This window comes from Pan paniscus, chromosome X (assembly GCF_029289425.2).
Source record: "Pan paniscus chromosome X, NHGRI_mPanPan1-v2.0_pri, whole genome shotgun sequence".
NCBI classification, from domain to species: Eukaryota; Metazoa; Chordata; class Mammalia; order Primates; family Hominidae; genus Pan; species Pan paniscus.
This window is the reverse complement of record NC_073272.2, coordinates 157624758-157641479: the sequence shown is the minus strand read 5'-3', so window position 1 is coordinate 157641479 and position 16722 is coordinate 157624758.

Below are 16722 nucleotides of genomic sequence, written 5' to 3'. Positions count from 1 at the left end.
ACACCGCCATCTCTATAAACATGGAAATATCTACACTGCCATCTACACAAACAAGGAAATGTCTACTCTGCCATCTATATAAACATAGAAATATCTAAACCGCTATATCTATAAACATGGAAATATCTACACCACCATCTGTAAAAACATGGAAATATCTACACAGTCATCTGTATAAACATGGAAATATCTACAGCACCATCTGTATAAACATGGAAATATCTACACTGCCATCAGAGTTCACATGGAAATATCTACACAACCATCTGTATAAACATGGAAATATCTACACTGCTATCTCTATAAAGATGGAAATATCTACACTGCTATCTCTATACACATGGAAATATCTACACCGCCATCTACACAAACAAGGATATGCCTACTCTGCTATCTATATAAACATGGAAATATCTACACCGCTATATCTATAAACATGGAAAAATATACACCGCCATCTATAAAAACATGGAAATATCTACACAGTCATCTGTATAAACATGGAAATATCTACACTGCCATCAGAGTTCACATGGAAATATCTAAACAACCATCTGTATAAACATGGAAATATCTACACCGCTATCTCTATAAAGATGGATATACCTACACCGCTATTTCTATACACATGGAAATATCTACAACGCCATCTGTAAACAAGAAAATATCTATACGGCCATCTGTATAAACATGGAAATATCATCACCGCCATCTGTATAAACATGGAAATATATACAGTGCTATCTCTATAAACATGGAATTACCTACACCTCTATCTCTATAAACATGGAAATAGCTACACCGCTATCTCTATAAATATGGAAACTTCTACACCGCTATCTCTATAAAAATGGAAATATATACACCACGATCTCTATAAACTTGGAAATATCTACACTGCCATCTGTATAAACATGGAAATATCTACACCGCCATCTGTATAAACATGGAAATATCTACACTGTCATCTGTATACACATGGAAATATCAACACAGCCATCTGTATCAACATGGAAATATCTACACCGCTATCTCTATAAACATGGAAATATCTACCCCGCCATCTGAATAAACAAGGACATATCTCCACCGCTATCTGTATAAACATGGAAATATCTCCACTGCTATCTGTATAAATATGGAAATATCTACACCGCTGTCTGCATAAACTTGGAAATATCTACACGGCCATGTGTATAAACATGGAAATATCTCCACCGCTATCTGTATATAGCTGGAAATATCTACAACGCTATCTGTAAAAACATGGAAATATCTACACCGCTATCTGTATAAACATGGAAATATCTACATCACTATCTGTATAAACATGGAAATAGCCACACTGCTATCTGTAAAAACATGGAAATATCTACACCGCCGTCTGTAAAAACATTGAAATATCTACACAGTCATCTGTAAAAACATGGAAATATATACACCTCCATCTGTATAAACATAGAAATATCTGCACTGCCATCTGTATACACGTGGAAATATCTACACAGCCATCTGTATAAACATGGAAATATCTACAACATTATCTCTATAAACATGGAAATACCTACACCGCTATCTGTATAAACATGGAAATATCCACACCGCTACTTGTATAAACATGGAAACATCTACACGACTATCTGTATAAACTTGGAAAAATCTACACCGCCATCTCGATAAACATGGAAATATCTCCACCGCTATCTGAATAAACATGGAAATATCTCCACTGCTATCTGTAAAAACATGGAAATATCTACACCGCTATCTGTATAAACATGGAAATATCTACACCGCTATCCGTATAAACGTGGAAATATCTTCACCCCTATCTGTATAAATATGGAAATATCTACACCGCTATCTCTATAAACATGGAAATACCTACAACGCTCGCTGTATATACATGGAAATATCTACATGACTATCTCCATAAACTTGGAAATATCTACACCGCCATCTGTATAAACCTAGAAATACCTACACAGTCATCTGTATAAACATGGAAATGTCGACACCGCTATCTGTATAAACATGGAAATATCTAGAATGCGATGTGTATAAACATGGAAATATCTACACAGCCATCTCTATAAACATGGAAATATCCACATCGCTATCTGTATAAACATGGAAATAGCCACACCGCTATCTGTATAAACATGGAAATATCTACACCGCCATCCGTAAAAACATGGAAATATCTACACAGTCATCTGTGTAAACATGGAAGATATCTACACCTCCATCTTTATAAACATGGAAATATCTACACCACCATCTGAATAAACATCGAAATGTCTACACACCTATTTGTATAAATATGGAAATATCTACACGGCTATTTCTATAAACATGGAAATATCTACACAGCTATCTGTATAAACATGGAAATATCTACACCGCCATCTCTATCAACATGGAAATATCTACACCACCATCTGAATAAACAAGGATATATCTCCACCGCTATCTGTATAAACATGGAAATATCTCCACCGCTATCTGTATAAACATGGAAATATCTACAATGCTATCTGCATAAACTTGGAAATATCTACACCGCCATCTGTATAAACATGGAAATATCTCCACCGCTATCTGTATAAACATGGAAATATCTCCACTGCTATCTGTATAAACATGTAAATATCTACACCACTATCTGTATAAACATGGAAATATCTATACCGCTATCTGTATAAATAAGGAAACATCTACACTGCTGTCTCTATAAACATGGAAATAACTACACCGCTATCTTTATAAACATGGAAATATCTACACCGCTCTCTCCATAAACATGGAAATATGTACACCGCTATCTGCATAAACTTGGAAATGTCTACACCACTATCTGTATAGATATGGAAATAGCCACACCTCTATATGTATAAACTTGGAAATATTTTCACCGCCATCTGTATAAACATGGAAATATCTACACAGTCATCATTAGAAACATGGAAATATCTACACCTCCATCTGTATAAACATGGAAATATCTACACTGTCATCTGTATACACATGGAAATATCAACACAGCCATCTGTATCAACATGGAAATATCTACACCGCTATCTCTATAAACATGGAAATATCTACCCCGCCATCTGAATAAACAAGGACATATCTCCACCGCTATCTGTATAAACATGGAAATATCTCCACTGCTATCTGTATAAATATGGAAATATCTACACCGCTGTCTGCATAAACTTATAAATATCTACACGGCCATGTGTATAAACATGGAAATATCTCCACCGCTATCTGTATATAGCTGGAAATATCTACAACGCTATCTGTAAAAACATGGAAATATCTACACCGCTATCTGTATAAACATGGAAATATCTACATCACTATCTGTATAAACATGGAAATAGCCACACTGCTATCTGTAAAAACATGGAAATATCTACACCGCCGTCTGTAAAAACATTGAAATATCTACACAGTCATCTGTAAAAACATGGAAATATATACACCTCCATCTGTATAAACATAGAAATATCTGCACTGCCATCTGTATACACGTGGAAATATCTACACAGCCATCTGTATAAACATGGAAATATCTACAACATTATCTCTATAAACATGGAAATACCTGCACCGCTATCTGTATAAACATGGAAATATCCACACCGCTACTTGTATAAACATGGAAACATCTACACGACTATCTGTATAAACTTGGAAAAATCTACACCGCCATCTCGATAAACATGGAAATATCTCCACCGCTATCTGAATAAACATGGAAATATCTCCACTGCTATCTGTATAAACATGGAAATATCTACACCGCTATCTGTATAAACATGGAAATATCTACACCGCTATCCGTATAAACGTGGAAATATCTTCACCCCTATCTGTATAAATATGGAAATATCTACACCGCTATCTCTATAAACATGGAAATACCTACAACGCTCGCTGTATATACATGGAAATATCTACATGACTATCTCCATAAACTTGGAAATATCTACACCGCCATCTGTATAAACCTAGAAATACCTACACAGTCATCTGTATAAACATGGAAATGTCGACACCGCTATCTGTATAAACATGGAAATATCTAGAATGCGATGTGTATAAACATGGAAATATCTACACAGCCATCTCTATAAACATGGAAATATCCACATCGCTATCTGTATAAACATGGAAATAGCCACACCGCTATCTGTATAAACATGGAAATATCTACACCGCCATCCGTAAAAACATGGAAATATCTACACAGTCATCTGTGTAAACATGGAAGATATCTACACCTCCATCTTTATAAACATGGAAATATCTACACCACCATCTGAATAAACATCGAAATGTCTACACACCTATTTGTATAAATATGGAAATATCTACACGGCTATTTCTATAAACATGGAAATATCTACACAGCTATCTGTATAAACATGGAAATATCTACACCGCTATCTCTATAAACACGGAAATATCTACACCGCTATCTCTATGAACATGGAAATATCTACGTCGCTATCTGTACAAACATGGATATATCTCCTCCACTATCTCTGTTAACATGGAATTATCTACACTTCTATCTGTATAAACATGGAAATATCTCCAACGCAATCTGTATAAACATGGAAATACCTACACCGCTATCTGTATAAACATGGAAATATCTACACCGCTATCTGCATAAACTTGGAAATATCTACACCACCATCTGTATAAACATGGAAATATCTCCACCACTATCTGTATAAATATGGAAATAGCCACAGCTCTATCTGTATAAACATGGAAATATATTCACTGCCATGTGTATAAACATGGAAATATCTACACAGTCATCTGTAGAAACATGGAAATATCTACACCTCCATCTGTATAAACATGGAAATATCTACACCGCCATCTGCATAAACATGGTAATATCCACACCGCCATCTCTATAAACATGGATATATCTACACCACCATCTGTATAAACATGGAAACTATTACACTGATATCTGTATGAATATGGAAATATCTACACTGCTATCTGTATAAACATGGAAATATCTACACCGCTATCTGTATAAAGATGGAAATATCTACAAAGCTATCTGTGTAAACATGGAAATATATACAGAGATCTCTGAGTAAACATGGAAATATCTACACAGTTATCTGTAAAGATGGAAATATCTACACCGCTATCTGTATAAACATGGCAATATCTACACCGATATCTGTATAGACATGAAAATATCAACACCGCCATCTCTTTAAACATGGAAATATCTACACTGCCATCTGTATAAACATGGAAATAGCTACACAGCTTTCTGTATAAATATGGAAATATCTACACCGCTATCTCTATAAATATGGAAATATCTACACCGCTATCTCTGTAAACATGGAAATATCTTCACCGCTATCTGTATAAACATGGAAATATCTACAACACTATCTCTATAAACATGAAAATATCTACAGAGCTATCTATGTAAAAATGGAAATAGCTACACCGCTATCTCTATAAACATGGAAATACCTACACCGCTATCTCTATGAAAATGGAAATATCTACATCGCTATCTGTACAAACATGGAAATATCTCCACCGCTCTCTCTATAAACATGGAATTATCTACACGTCTATATGTATAAACATGGAAATATCTCCACCGCAATCTGTATAAACATGGAAATACCTACACCGCTATCTACATAAACATGGAAATATCTACACCGCTATTTGTATATACATGGAAATATTTACATCGTTATCTGTATAAACATGGAAATATCTCCACCGCTATCTGTATAAACAGGGAAATATGTACACTGTTATCTTTATAAACATGGAAATATCTACACCGCTATCTGTATAAATATGGAAATATCTACACCGCTATCTCTATGAACATGGAAATAACTACACCGCTATCTGTATAAACATGAAAATAACTACACCGCTATCTCTATAAACATGGAAATACCTACACCGCTATCTGTATAAACATGGAAATATCTACACCGCTATCTGCATAAACATGGAATTATCTCCACCGCTATCTGTATAAACATGGAAATATCTACATCGCTATCTGTATAAACATGGAAATAGCCACACCGCTATCTGTATAAACATGGAAATAACGACACCGCCATCTGTAAAAACATGGAAATAACTACAAAGTCGTCTGTAGAGACATGGAAATATCTACCACTCCATCTGTATAAACATGGAAATATCTACACTGCTTTCTGTATTCACATGGAAATATCAACAGAGCCATCTGTATAAACATGGAAATATCAACACCGCTATCTCTATAAACATGGAAATACCTACACCGTTATCTGTATAAACTTGAAGATATCTACACCGCGATCTGTATAAACATGGAAATGTGTCGACTGCTATCTCTATAAACATGGAAATATCTCCACTGCTATCTCTATAAACTTGGAAATATCTACACCACTATCTTTATAAGCATGGAAATATCTACACCACTATCTGTATAAACATGGAAATATCCTCACTGCCATCTGTATAAACATGGAAACAGCCACACCGCTATCTGTATAAACATTGAAATATCTACACCGCCATCTGAATAAACACGGAAATAACTACACCGGTATCTGTATAAATATGGAAATATCTAAACCGCTATCTGTATAATCATGGAAATAACTACACAGCTATCTGTGTAAACATGGAAATAACTACACCGCTATCTCTATAAACATGGAAATATCTACACTGCTATCTGCATAAACTTGGAAATACCTACACCGACATCTGTATAAAGATGGAAATACCTCCACTGCTATCTGTATAAACATGAAAATATCTCCACCGCTATCTCTATAAACATGGAAATATCTACAACACTATCTGTATAAACATGGAAATATCTACAGCGCTATCTGTATAAACATGGAAATATCTACATGGCTATCTCTATATAAATGGAAATATCCACACCGCTATCTGTATAATCATGGAAATATCTACACCGCAATCTGAATAAACATGGAAATGACTACACAGCTATCTGTATAAATATGGAAATAACTACACCTCAATCTGAAAAAACATGGAATTGACTACACAGCTACCTGTATAAATATGGAAATATCTACACCGCTATCTCTATAAACATGGAAATATGTACACAGCTATTTGTATAAACATGGAGATATGTACACCACTATCTTTATAAACCTGGAAATATCTACACCGCTATCTGTAAAAACATGGAAATACCTACACCACCCTCTGTATAAATATGGAAATATCTACACTGCTATTTCTATAAACATGGAAATACCTATACCGCAATCTGCATAAACATGGAAATATCTACACCGCTATCCCTGTAAACATGGAAATATCTACACCGCCATCTGTAAAACCTGGAAATATCTACACAGTCATCTGTAGAAATATGGAAATATGTACACAACCATCTGTATAAACATGGAAATATCTACACAGCCATCTGTATCCACATAGAAATATCTACACAGCCATCAGTATAGACTTGGAATTATCTACACGGCTATCTCTATAAACATGGAAATACCTACACTGGTTTCTCTATTAACATGGAAATACCTACACTGCTATCTCTATATACATGGAAATTTCTACACTGCCATCTCTATAAACGTGAAAATATTGACACTGCCATCTCCATAAACATGGAATTATCTACACCGCCATCCATATAAACATGGAAATATCTTCACCGCCATCTGTATAAACATGGAAATAACTTCACCGCCATCTGTATAAAAATGGAACTATCTACACGGCGATGTATATAAACATGCAAATATCTACACCGTTATCTGTATAAACATGGAAATACCAACACCGCTATCTTTATAAACATGAAATTATCTACACTTCTATGTGTATAAACATGGAAATATCTATACCGCTATTTGTATCAACATGGGAATATCTACACCGCTAGCTGTATAAACATGGAAATAACTACACCACTATCTGTATAAACATGGAAATACCTACACTGCCATCTGCATTAACATGGAAATGTCTGCACTGTCAACTGTATAAACCTGGAAATACCTACACCTCTATCTCTATAAACATGGAAATATCTACACGGCTATGTGTATAAACATGGAAGTATCTCCACTGAAATCTGTATAAACGTGGAAATATCTACACCGCTATCTGTATAAACTTGGAAATATCTACACCACCATCTCTATAAACATGGAAATATATACACCGCTATCTGTATAAACATGGAAATATCTACACCGCTATCTGTGTAAACTTGGAAATATCTACACCGCTATATTTATAAGCATGGAAATATCTACAACGCTATCTGTTTAAAATTTTAAATATCTACACCGCTATCTGTATAAATATGGAAGTATCTACACTGCCATCTCTATAAACATGGAAATGTCTACACCGCTATCTGTATAAACATGGAAATACCTACATCGCTATCTGTATTAACATGGATATACCCACAACGCTATCTGTGTAAACATGGAAATAACTACACCGCTATCTGTGTAAACATGGAAATATCTACAACGATATCTGAGTAAAGATGGAAATAACTACACCGCTATCAGTTTAAACATGGAAATATCTACGCCGTTATCTATATGAACATGGAAATACTTACACCGCTATCTGTTCAAACATGGAAATATCTACATGATGATCTGTATAAACATGGAAATACCTACACAGCTATGTGTATAAATATAGAAATATCTAAACCGCTATCTGTGTAAACATGGAAATATCTACACCGCTATCTGAATAAATATGGAAATATCTACACCGCTATCTCTATAAACATGGAAATATCTTCACCGCTATATGTAAAAACAGGGAAATATCTCAACTGCTATCTCTATAAACATGGAAATATCTACACCACCATCTGTAGAAAGGTGGAAATACCTACACCGCGATCTGTATAAACATGTAAATATCCACACCAACATCTGTATAAACATGGAAATATATACACCGCCATTTCTATAAACATGGAAATACCTACACCGCCATCTGTATAAACATGGAAATATCTACACTGCCATCTGTATAAAAATGGAAATATCTACACCGCGAGCTGTAAACATGGAAATATCTACACCGCTATCTGTATAAACATGGAAATATGAGCACCGCTATCTGTATAAACATGGAAATATCAACAGAGCCATCTGTAAAAACACGGAAATAACTACACCGCTATCTGTATAAACATGGAAATAACTACTCCGCTATTTGTGTAAAAATGGAAATATCTACACCGCTATCTCTATAAACATGGAATTATCTACTCCTCTATCTCTATAATCATGGAAATATCTACACCGCCATCTCTATAAACATTTAAATATCTACACCGCCATCTGCATATACATGGAAATATCTACAACGCCATCTGTATAAACATGGAAATATCTACAAGGGATCTGTGTAAACATGGAAATATCTACACTGCTAACTGTATAAACATGGAAATAACCATACCGCTATCTCTATAAACATGGAAATACCTTCACTGCTCTCTCTATAAACATGGAAATAGCTACACCGCTATCAGTATAAACATGGAAATATCTACAACGCTATCTCCATAAACATGGAAATATGTACACCGCCATCTCTATAAACATGGAAATATCTACACTGCCATCTACACAAACAAGGAAATGTGTACTCTGCCATCTATATAAACATAGAAATATCTAAACCGCTATATCTATAAACATGGAAATATCTACACCACCATCTGTAAAAACATGGAAATATCTACACAGTCATCTGTATAAACATGGAAATATCTACAGCACCATCTGTATAAACATGGAAATATCTACACTGCCATCAGAGTTCACATGGAAATATCTACACAACCATCTGTATAAACATGGAAATATCTACACTGCTATCTCTATAAAGATGGAAATATCTACACTGCTATCTCTATACACATGGAAATATCTACACCGCCATCTACACAAACAAGGATATGCCTACTCTGCTATCTATATAAACATGGAAATATCTACACCGCTATATCTATAAACATGGAAAAATATACACCGCCATCTATAAAAACATGGAAATATCTACACAGTCATCTGTATAAACATGGAAATATCTACACTGCCATCAGAGTTCACATGGAAATATCTAAACAACCATCTGTATAAACATGGAAATATCTACACCGCTATCTCTATAAAGATGGATATACCTACACCGCTATTTCTATACACATGGAAATATCTACAACGCCATCTGTAAACAAGAAAATATCTATACGGCCATCTGTATAAACATGGAAATATCATCACCGCCATCTGTATAAACATGGAAATATATACAGTGCTATCTCTATAAACATGGAATTACCTACACCTCTATCTCTATAAACATGGAAATAGCTACACCGCTATCTCTATAAATATGGAAACTTCTACACCGCTATCTCTATAAAAATGGAAATATATACACCACGATCTCTATAAACTTGGAAATATCTACACTGCCATCTGTATAAACATGGAAATATCTACACCGCCATCTGTATAAACATGGAAATATCTACACTGTCATCTGTATACACATGGAAATATCAACACAGCCATCTGTATCAACATGGAAATATCTACACCGCTATCTCTATAAACATGGAAATATCTACCCCGCCATCTGAATAAACAAGGACATATCTCCACCGCTATCTGTATAAACATGGAAATATCTCCACTGCTATCTGTATAAATATAGAAATATCTACACCGCTGTCTGCATAAACTTGGAAATATCTACACGGCCATGTGTATAAACATGGAAATATCTCCACCGCTATCTGTATATAGCTGGAAATATCTACAACGCTATCTGTAAAAACATGGAAATATCTACACCGCTATCTGTATAAACATGGAAATATCTACATCACTATCTGTATAAACATGGAAATAGCCACACTGCTATCTGTAAAAACATGGAAATATCTACACCGCCGTCTGTAAAAACATTGAAATATCTACACAGTCATCTGTAAAAACATGGAAATATATACACCTCCATCTGTATAAACATAGAAATATCTGCACTGCCATCTGTATACACGTGGAAATATCTACACAGCCATCTGTATAAACATGGAAATATCTACAACATTATCTCTATAAACATGGAAATACCTACACCGCTATCTGTATAAACATGGAAATATCCACACCGCTACTTGTATAAACATGGAAACATCTACACGACTATCTGTATAAACTTGGAAAAATCTACACCGCCATCTCGATAAACATGGAAATATCTCCACCGCTATCTGAATAAACATGGAAATATCTCCACTGCTATCTGTATAAACATGGAAATATCTACACCGCTATCTGTATAAACATGGAAATATCTACACCGCTATCCGTATAAACGTGGAAATATCTTCACCCCTATCTGTATAAATATGGAAATATCTACACCGCTATCTCTATAAACATGGAAATACCTACAACGCTCGCTGTATATACATGGAAATATCTACATGACTATCTCCATAAACTTGGAAATATCTACACCGCCATCTGTATAAACCTAGAAATACCTACACAGTCATCTGTATAAACATGGAAATGTCGACACCGCTATCTGTATAAACATGGAAATATCTAGAATGCGATGTGTATAAACATGGAAATATCTACACAGCCATCTCTATAAACATGGAAATATCCACATCGCTATCTGTATAAACATGGAAATAGCCACACCGCTATCTGTATAAACATGGAAATATCTACACCGCCATCCGTAAAAACATGGAAATATCTACACAGTCATCTGTGTAAACATGGAAGATATCTACACCTCCATCTTTATAAACATGGAAATATCTACACCACCATCTGAATAAACATCGAAATGTCTACACACCTATTTGTATAAATATGGAAATATCTACACGGCTATTTCTATAAACATGGAAATATCTACACAGCTATCTGTATAAACATGGAAATATCTACACCGCTATCTCTATAAACACGGAAATATCTACACCGCTATCTCTATGAACATGGAAATATCTACGTCGCTATCTGTACAAACATGGATATATCTCCTCCACTATCTCTGTTAACATGGAATTATCTACACTTCTATCTGTATAAACATGGAAATATCTCCAACGCAATCTGTATAAACATGGAAATACCTACACCGCTATCTGTATAAACATGGAAATATCTACACCGCTATCTGCATAAACTTGGAAATATCTACACCACCATCTGTATAAACATGGAAATATCTCCACCACTATCTGTATAAATATGGAAATAGCCACAGCTCTATCTGTATAAAAATGGAAATATATTCACTGCCATGTGTATAAACATGGAAATATCTACACAGTCATCTGTAGAAACATGGAAATATCTACACCTCCATCTGTATAAACATGGAAATATCTACACCGCCATCTGCATAAACATGGTAATATCCACACCGCCATCTCTATAAACATGGAAATATCTACACCACCATCTGTATAAACATGGAAACTATTACACTGATATCTGTATGAATATGGAAATATCTACACTGCTATCTGTATAAACATGGAAATATCTACACCGCTATCTGTATAAAGATGGAAATATCTACAAAGCTATCTGTGTAAACATGGAAATATATACAGAGATCTCTGAGTAAACATGGAAATATCTACACAGTTATCTGTAAAGATGGAAATATCTACACCGCTATCTGTATAAACATGGCAATATCTACACCGATATCTGTATAGACATGAAAATATCAACACCGCCATCTCTTTAAACATGGAAATATCTACACTGCCATCTGTATAAACATGGAAATAGCTACACAGCTTTCTGTATAAATATGGAAATATCTACACCGCTATCTCTATAAATATGGAAATATCTACACCGCTATCTCTGTAAACATGGAAATATCTTCACCGCTATCTGTATAAACATGGAAATATCTACAACACTATCTCTATAAACATGAAAATATCTACAGAGCTATCTATGTAAAAATGGAAATAGCTACACCGCTATCTCTATAAACATGGAAATACCTACACCGCTATCTCTATGAAAATGGAAATATCTACATCGCTATCTGTACAAACATGGAAATATCTCCACCGCTCTCTCTATAAACATGGAATTATCTACACGTCTATATGTATAAACATGGAAATATCTCCACCGCAATCTGTATAAACATGGAAATACCTACACCGCTATCTACATAAACATGGAAATATCTACACCGCTATTTGTATATACATGGAAATATTTACATCGTTATCTGTATAAACATGGAAATATCTCCACCGCTATCTGTATAAACAGGGAAATATGTACACTGTTATCTTTATAAACATGGAAATATCTACACCGCTATCTGTATAAATATGGAAATATCTACACCGCTATCTCTATGAACATGGAAATAACTACACCGCTATCTGTATAAACATGAAAATAACTACACCGCTATCTCTATAAACATGGAAATACCTACACCGCTATCTGTATAAACATGGAAATATCTACACCGCTATCTGCATAAACATGGAATTATCTCCACCGCTATCTGTATAAACATGGAAATATCTACATCGCTATCTGTATAAACATGGAAATAGCCACACCGCTATCTGTATAAACATGGAAATAACGACACCGCCATCTGTAAAAACATGGAAATAACTACAAAGTCGTCTGTAGAGACATGGAAATATCTACCACTCCATCTGTATAAACATGGAAATATCTACACTGCTTTCTGTATTCACATGGAAATATCAACAGAGCCATCTGTATAAACATGGAAATATCAACACCGCTATCTCTATAAACATGGAAATACCTACACCGTTATCTGTATAAACTTGAAGATATCTACACCGCGATCTGTATAAACATGGAAATGTGTCGACTGCTATCTCTATAAACATGGAAATATCTCCACTGCTATCTCTATAAACTTGGAAATATCTACACCACTATCTTTATAAGCATGGAAATATCTACACCACTATCTGTATAAACATGGAAATATCCTCACTGCCATCTGTATAAACATGGAAACAGCCACACCGCTATCTGTATAAACATTGAAATATCTACACCGCCATCTGAATAAACACGGAAATAACTACACCGGTATCTGTATAAATATGGAAATATCTAAACCGCTATCTGTATAATCATGGAAATAACTACACAGCTATCTGTGTAAACATGGAAATAACTACACCGCTATCTCTATAAACATGGAAATATCTACACTGCTATCTGCATAAACTTGGAAATACCTACACCGACATCTGTATAAAGATGGAAATACCTCCACTGCTATCTGTATAAACATGAAAATATCTCCACCGCTATCTCTATAAACATGGAAATATCTACAACACTATCTGTATAAACATGGAAATATCTACAGCGCTATCTGTATAAACATGGAAATATCTACATGGCTATCTCTATATAAATGGAAATATCCACACCGCTATCTGTATAATCATGGAAATATCTACACCGCAATCTGAATAAACATGGAAATGACTACACAGCTATCTGTATAAATATGGAAATAACTACACCTCAATCTGAAAAAACATGGAATTGACTACACAGCTACCTGTATAAATATGGAAATATCTACACCGCTATCTCTATAAACATGGAAATATGTACACAGCTATTTGTATAAACATGGAGATATGTACACCACTATCTTTATAAACCTGGAAATATCTACACCGCTATCTGTAAAAACATGGAAATACCTACACCACCCTCTGTATAAATATGGAAATATCTACACTGCTATTTCTATAAACATGGAAATACCTATACCGCAATCTGCATAAACATGGAAATATCTACACCGCTATCCCTGTAAACATGGAAATATCTACACCGCCATCTGTAAAACCTGGAAATATCTACACAGTCATCTGTAGAAATATGGAAATATGTACACAACCATCTGTATAAACATGGAAATATCTACACAGCCATCTGTATCCACATAGAAATATCTACACAGCCATCAGTATAGACTTGGAATTATCTACACGGCTATCTCTATAAACATGGAAATACCTACACTGGTTTCTCTATTAACATGGAAATACCTACACTGCTATCTCTATATACATGGAAATTTCTACACTGCCATCTCTATAAACGTGAAAATATTGACACTGCCATCTCCATAAACATGGAATTATCTACACCGCCATCCATATAAACATGGAAATATCTTCACCGCCATCTGTATAAACATGGAAATAACTTCACCGCCATCTGTATAAAAATGGAACTATCTACACGGCGATGTATATAAACATGCAAATATCTACACCGTTATCTGTATAAACATGGAAATACCAACACCGCTATCTTTATAAACATGAAATTATCTACACTTCTATGTGTATAAACATGGAAATATCTATACCGCTATTTGTATCAACATGGGAATATCTACACCGCTAGCTGTATAAACATGGAAATAACTACACCACTATCTGTATAAACATGGAAATACCTACACTGCCATCTGCATTAACATGGAAATGTCTGCACTGTCAACTGTATAAACCTGGAAATACCTACACCTCTATCTCTATAAACATGGAAATATCTACACGGCTATGTGTATAAACATGGAAGTATCTCCACTGAAATCTGTATAAACGTGGAAATATCTACACCGCTATCTGTATAAACTTGGAAATATCTACACCACCATCTCTATAAACATGGAAATATATACACCGCTATCTGTATAAACATGGAAATATCTACACCGCTATCTGTGTAAACTTGGAAATATCTACACCGCTATATTTATAAGCATGGAAATATCTACAACGCTATCTGTTTAAAATTTTAAATATCTACACCGCTATCTGTATAAATATGGAAGTATCTACACTGCCATCTCTATAAACATGGAAATGTCTACACCGCTATCTGTATAAACATGGAAATACCTACATCGCTATCTGTATTAACATGGATATACCCACAACGCTATCTGTGTAAACATGGAAATAACTACACCGCTATCTGTGTAAACATGGAAATATCTACAACGATATCTGAGTAAAGATGGAAATACCTACACCGCTATCAGTTTAAACATGGAAATATCTACGCCGTTATCTATATGAACATGGAAATACTTACACCGCTATCTGTTCAAACATGGAAATATCTACATGATGATCTGTATAAACATGGAAATACCTACACAGCTATGTGTATAAATATAGAAATATCTAAACCGCTATCTGTGTAAACATGGAAATATCTACACCGCTATCTGAATAAATATGGAAATATCTACACCGCTATCTCTATAAACATGGAAATATCTTCACCGCTATATGTAAAAACAGGGAAATATCTCAACTGCTATCTCTATAAACATGGAAATATCTACACCACCATCTGTAGAAAGGTGGAAATACCTACACCGCGATCTGTATAAACATGTAAATATCCACACCAACATCTGTATAAACATGGAAATATATACACCGCCATTTCTATAAACATGGAAATACCTACACCGCCATCTGTATAAACATGGAAATATCTACACTGCCATCTGTATAAAAATGGAAAT